The sequence below is a fragment of the Phoca vitulina genome, unplaced genomic scaffold (assembly GCF_004348235.1).
Source record: "Phoca vitulina isolate PV1807 unplaced genomic scaffold, GSC_HSeal_1.0 scaffold22, whole genome shotgun sequence".
NCBI lineage: Eukaryota > Metazoa > Chordata > Mammalia > Carnivora > Phocidae > Phoca > Phoca vitulina.
In genome coordinates, this window is record NW_022589725.1 from 27,913,383 (window position 1) to 27,919,382 (window position 6,000).

General features: G+C 38.4%; 1 protein-coding gene across 1 annotated transcript in view; it reads left to right on the forward strand.

Annotated features, from left to right (window-relative positions):
• MACROD2 (mono-ADP ribosylhydrolase 2) overlaps nucleotides 1–5,463 on the forward strand; it is a 1,298,181-nt gene extending 1,292,718 nt beyond the window's left edge. Inside the window, exon 15 of the mRNA XM_032419411.1 lies at nucleotides 1,627–5,463. The gene's annotated coding sequence lies outside the window, so the exon portion shown is untranslated. The remainder of the gene's footprint in view (nucleotides 1–1,626) is intronic.
• The last annotated feature ends 537 nt before the right edge of the window (nucleotides 5,464–6,000 follow it).

Consider the following 6,000-nt stretch of genomic DNA (forward strand, 5'->3'; position numbering starts at 1 on the left):
GCGGGGAGCCTGCTTCTCCCTCTGCCTCTGCCTCTCTCTCTCTCTCTGACTCTCATGAATAAATAAATAAAACATTAAAAAAAAAAAGAAGATAATAACTGCCATTTTTCAGGAAAAAAAAGAAAAGTTTGCTCTTCACATACCCTTTCTTTAAAAGCTACTAAAGGATGCACAACAGTAAAAAGGAAATTGAACCCAGAGGAAAGCATAAGGTGCAAGAAACAGTTGTAAGCCAAGGAAAATGGTAAACACAAAGGCAACTCAAAATATATATTGATTATGAATTTATACTAATAATTAGTGGGTGGCTAAAAACAGGGTAAAACAAAATTACTACTTACTACTTTTTATAATACATGAAGTAATACTACATACTTTCCATTATGTGTGTATTTGTAAATATGTATTTGTGTAAAAATAAAAAAACATGCAAGTTGATTCACACTGATATCAGGGTTTGTTAATCTCTGGGAAGGAAGAGAAATAGTTTTAACTTATCTGTAAATTAAATTAATTTATCTTTAAATACTTTAAATAATTGAATCTGGAAAGGGAATATATTCTAGGTATATTATACTGTTTTGTAAGTTTCTTTATGTTAACAATTTTCATTTTTAAGATTAAAATTTATAGTTGTGTATCTATAAGAGATTTAGAAAAATACTATAAGGAAATACTCCATAATCTTAACTGTAGAAATTATCATCAATGGAGGGATTATGTAGGGTTTTTTTCTTCTCACCTACTTTGTCTATTTTAAATGCTGTCTGCAGCAAGCATGATACTGCTTTTATACACACACACACACACACACACACGCACACACACACCTCAAAGAGAGTACTTTTTAAAAGATTCATAGGAACACCAGATAGAAAATTAACTCAGAGATCACCGGCTCCAGTTCTTCTGTATAGACACATAGTAATTTATGATGATAGAAATCAGATCAAGTGCTGGTTCCAGCAAAAGCAAACTTTTGGGGTAATGGCAGTGTTTTATATCTTGATATCGGTGTGGGTTATATGAATGCCTTTGTTCCTACAGACTGAAGTATGCTTAAGATCTGTGCATTTCCTTCTATGTGGATTATACCTCATCTTCTAAAAGCTAAAAAAATAAAGACTATCTTAAGGCACAGTATCTTCTCAGAGTTCTCTCACAAGTGGGGAACACAGCAGAGACTTAATAAGACCTCAGAGTGGTGGGATAGCCATCAATGACTTTTGCAAATCAGCATTATGTAAATTGTTATCATTATTCCTGTGCCAAGCCCTGGAAACTGTAGTGTATGAATGGACCCTAGAAGGGAGGACTCATCAATTCAAGATTAGGCTTTTCAAAGAATACTTTGAAGACTTGAGTTAATCGCCCCCATCAGCAGAAGCAAATCGTCAAAATGTGGCATACATTTATTAGCAGTGATTTATATGCTCTTTAAAGATACCTTGTGCTGGCAATTACAGCTCCAATATCCAAAGCTCTTTGATAGTCAAAGAAGATATTCCTAGGCTTGTTTGAGGGGTACGAAACATTTAAATGACTGTGTTAAAAAGATACTCCTTGCTAAATCTATGAAATCTATGATCTTTCATCTAACAAATGGTTTCTCCTTGTCTTTGGCAGGGGCACAAGATGAAGCAAAGGAACAAAGAAATGGAAGTCAATCACGGTCCTCGGCATTGCAGGCCTCTCCTGGCCCTGGGGGGGTGGGTGTAAGAAGACAGTAGTGAAAGCTGTAGAGCAGGGGGGGTGGGGGGGGGGGCAAGTCCCACGGAAGGACAGGGAATCCTTTGCTCTAATTTCTCCAGCTGCATTGTGTTCTGTTTACCTGCAGAAAAAGAAAGAAAGAAAAAAAAAAGAAAAAAAAAGTTTCCTTGAACTTGGTGAGGGGGCCCCACGTTAATGCATCTTTCAGGCGCTATCCCTGTAATTTCTGTTTTTTTCTCTCACAACTTTTCCCAGGGTCACAGTGGCACGGTGTAACACTCACATGTGTATCCTGGCCCCTGTCTGCTTTCTCGATTATTTCACAAAGCTGGTCGATACAGTGGTTTCTTCAAAGAAAGAGACAAGATGATCGTTTGATACACTGCAGGCTAAATTTCAGGAATCCTCAAGCCCAAGATCAGTATAATCCACAGACAAAGGAGGCAGGAGAGGAAAATGGGCAAAATGCTCAGAAATCACTTGGAAAAAGGTCAGGACAATGAATTGAAAATGGTATTTTATTCAGAGATTCCCAGGGTACAGTTCTGTTCCAGGTGGTTAAATGAGGAATGTGGAAGGAGGATTTCATCCAGAGCAGAATGTAGAGGCGTTACCATGAAGGCGGGTGCTAGCAGCCATTGGGGGCTTTCCCTTCCCAGCCAGGCTGCAGGTGCATTCTTCGACCCTGACCTTCCGGCACAGCTCACCTGGTTCATGAGATCTTTATTGTGTGCTTCGGCATAGAGCTCACCAAGTGAGATGTGACTCTTAACGACACAGTTGGAAGGGATGACACTCTTCGAGGTGTTTTAGTTAAGAGAGGGGGCTGCTACATTTAGAATCCAAACATATGCCTATGAATATTAAAAGTTCTACTTGAAATCTCTTGTTTTATATACACTTTTCATAAAAGAACCTTTTGTCTTTACCCAAGGTTTGAGGGCCCACAGAAAGATTCTCATTTGAAGTTAGAGGCAAATAGAGGTCTTGCTTACAGTTAATAGTCTGCTTTGTTTATGCCAAATCCAAAACTACTTTGATAGCTCATCCCCTCTCCCAGAAATCCCTTGATTATGGCCTTGAAGGGGAGAAGCAGCATTACTAAGCCAAGGTTCCAGTGGTACAGAGGGCACAAGGGATGAGGGGCCAAGGAGGAAGTCAGAAGTCGTCACAAATGTCTGTCCCAGAGACAACATCAACAGCGACCCTCACGAGGCAAAATGCCCGCTTCCCACAGCTTCCCGAGGTTCTAAGAACAGTCTATTTTTTTCTGAGGAAACTGATATCGCTTCTTGCGTATCTTGTCAAATCCACCTTCCTTATAAGGTCTTTAGAATTGTAAGTTATTTATATATATATAAATATATAAATATATTTTTTAGTGCAGGGAGAAAAGTAACGGATCAAATTGGGTATTTCTAAAATCAAAGGGTGTTCTATTTTCTAAATATTCCATGGAGTTCTTTAGTTTTGCTCTTTCCTCTATGGAAAATTCACCTTCTTCTCTTTCTATGAATTTTGTTTTGGCCTTTCTGAATTTGTTGCCCCTCTGGATGGCTTATTTGGCATATTGGGATCATTAGCAAGTTATATTTCTGCATGTGTAATATGTTCTAACATCCTGTATTAAAAAAAAAAACTGCTTACCAACCTAACAGCAATGATTTTTAAGGGACCTCATGATTTTGGAATGTGGCCATTTCTCTTTCTGCTGTTACTTTACAGCTTGATATGGAAATGGATATGTCCCCTACTGCCATTACACATCGCTTTCTAGAAAAACAAGGAAAAGTCCCATTTTAAGTGATCCGTGAAATGATGTCATACAAATACTGATAGTTTCTATATTTCATGCCATATTTATAACTTAATTGAAAGTCGCCATCATTCTGTGAAGGACTGGACAAGAGTGATCTGCTAGGAGCCCATTTTCCTGTGACTCCTAAATGTTAGTGCTACTCATGCTCAGTAATGAGTTACAGTTGAAAACAACATGATGGAGACGAGGGATGGGGCCTTCTTAATGCACAAAGATGAAAGAGACCTAATGTCCCTGTTAGGACCCGTGGAGATTGGAATTATTTCAGTCGGGGTGTTCTCTTTATCATCCACAACAGCCATTTTTATTTCTTCATTTTAAATGTGGGTGGGGTAGGAATGGGGGAGGGAGTTCTCTGCCTGAAAACTGCAGGAAAAGGAAAGAAATCTTTGAGAACAAAACTAAGAGAACGAGGAGTAAATATCATAGCCCCACTCCTGAATTTGTTTAAACTTTTTTTTTATGATTAGATTGTGTTTTCATTTTTGCCTCATTATGCCTTTTGGTTGCTGTTTGGTTATAAGATTTTATCCTTAAAATGAACAATGAAGTTACTTTCCATTTCAATAGTAAGATATTAAAAATCTAGCTGTTGGCCAGATCGAAGACACCTCAACACAGGAAACCCCTTTTTTTCGCTGGCGCTGTCATTGAACAGGCTATACAATGGAAAATTTGAAAGGCAGATTGATTCTGCTGCACATGAATCCTGGATGTCAATTTCCAACCTCACTTCTGCCAGGCTATGTGGCAAGATGGCTTACAGGAGGGAGAGGGGGAGAAAAATAGCCCCATATTAGTCATGTTTGCATACAGAGGATCAAAGTAGGCTCTCAACATAATACAGGTATCCCTGCTTTTTGAAATTGCATTACACCACTTTGCTTTTATGAAAGACCTACATTAGTACCTGCTACTGTTAACCTAAAGAAATCCGAACAGGGCTTTCGCTTTTAGGAAAACTGCAAGCCTAGGAGAATGGCCCCTCCCAGCTCCTTCCCTGGGAACTATACTCAAGCGTCTCAGCATCAAGCCACCATAGCTTTGACCTGTGTCTGTGAGCATCTGTACTTTATCTCATTTTATTTTGTGCATCCATTAGCAAGATGTGCCCTGTGGTATCAGAAAAGGGTCTGGGAAGGCTCAAAAATATTTCCATATAAATTAATGGTAATTGTTTCTTTGCATTACACCATTTCGGCTTAAGGATAGGTTTCATAGGAACACTACTTTCCCATAGCAGGAGAAACCTGTAGTCCTAATTAGAAAGGTAGTCGTTGTAAGAGAGACAAAGGGGCTTTTCCTCTAGCTAGTAACTATTCAGATGATGGACAAGTCTTCTTTCATAAAAGCTTACAAAGGAGGCATCCAAAATACTGTCTGTGATAGTGGGTCACATATTAGTCACCGCAGCTAATTGTAAATCTTTCTATGAAATACTGAAAAGCCTCTTTGTGAATTAATACCGTTCTGCTTGATGCACTTGATTCAAAATGACTTTTCTCTGTATGTGGTGCATGTCAGCCTTGCTTTGAAAAATAACAAAGTTAGCAGAATATGTTCAATATATTTTCTTGGGGAATAGGGTTTTTATCATATGATTCATTAAGGATTTGCCTTACCCTGACATTTGTGATATAAAGGAAAATCAGAAAAAAAAAGTAATTTTCTTGATCAAGATATGTTTTTACTTAATGCAAATAAATGTAGTCTGTTGCTTGCAAGGAAAAAAAATGTCTTCTGATATCTGGTATAACCTGCTAAATAGAATAATACGTGCCTCTTTTGTTAAACCAGCATTTAAATGCTGGACTGCTTCGAAATCTGTTTGTTTCTTTTCATCTGTGCCATACGCTAAGAAACTTAAACAACTGTTGCCTTCATACTATATTTGTTAGAGCAGAATACGAATAAAATTGGTTTGAGAGGATAAGGTGGAATTATGTGTGTCTTGCGAAATTTGTTTCTTAGCATAAGCAATTAATAACTCAAAATGTTCTTTTAGTGAGATGTATTTGGTTGCAAATCCTGTATTTAAAATTGCCCCTATAAGGTGGCTTTAATTTACCAATAGTCTTCCCTTACTGAGACTGGTCAATGTTTTGGCCATGTTTTTCAAAATTAGGGGTGCCTGGGTGGCTCAGTCAGTGAGTGACTCTTGGTTTCAACTCAGGTCATGATCTCAGGGTCATGAGATCCAGCCCCACATGGGTCTCTGTGCTCAGCATGGAGTCTGCTTGAGATTCTCTCTCTCTCTCTCCCCCTCTGCCCCTCCCCCCCGCTCATGTGCTCTCTCTCTCTCTCTCTAAATACATAAATAAAATCTTAAAAAAAAAATTAAACTATAGAGTAGTTTGTACAGACACACGTCCCAATGCAATTTTTTCTCGGAATGCTACTAGATAGCTAATTACCCTAGCAACAGCCTCTGAAGTGCAAGATAGAAGTGGTTGAGATGAAGATCACGATTC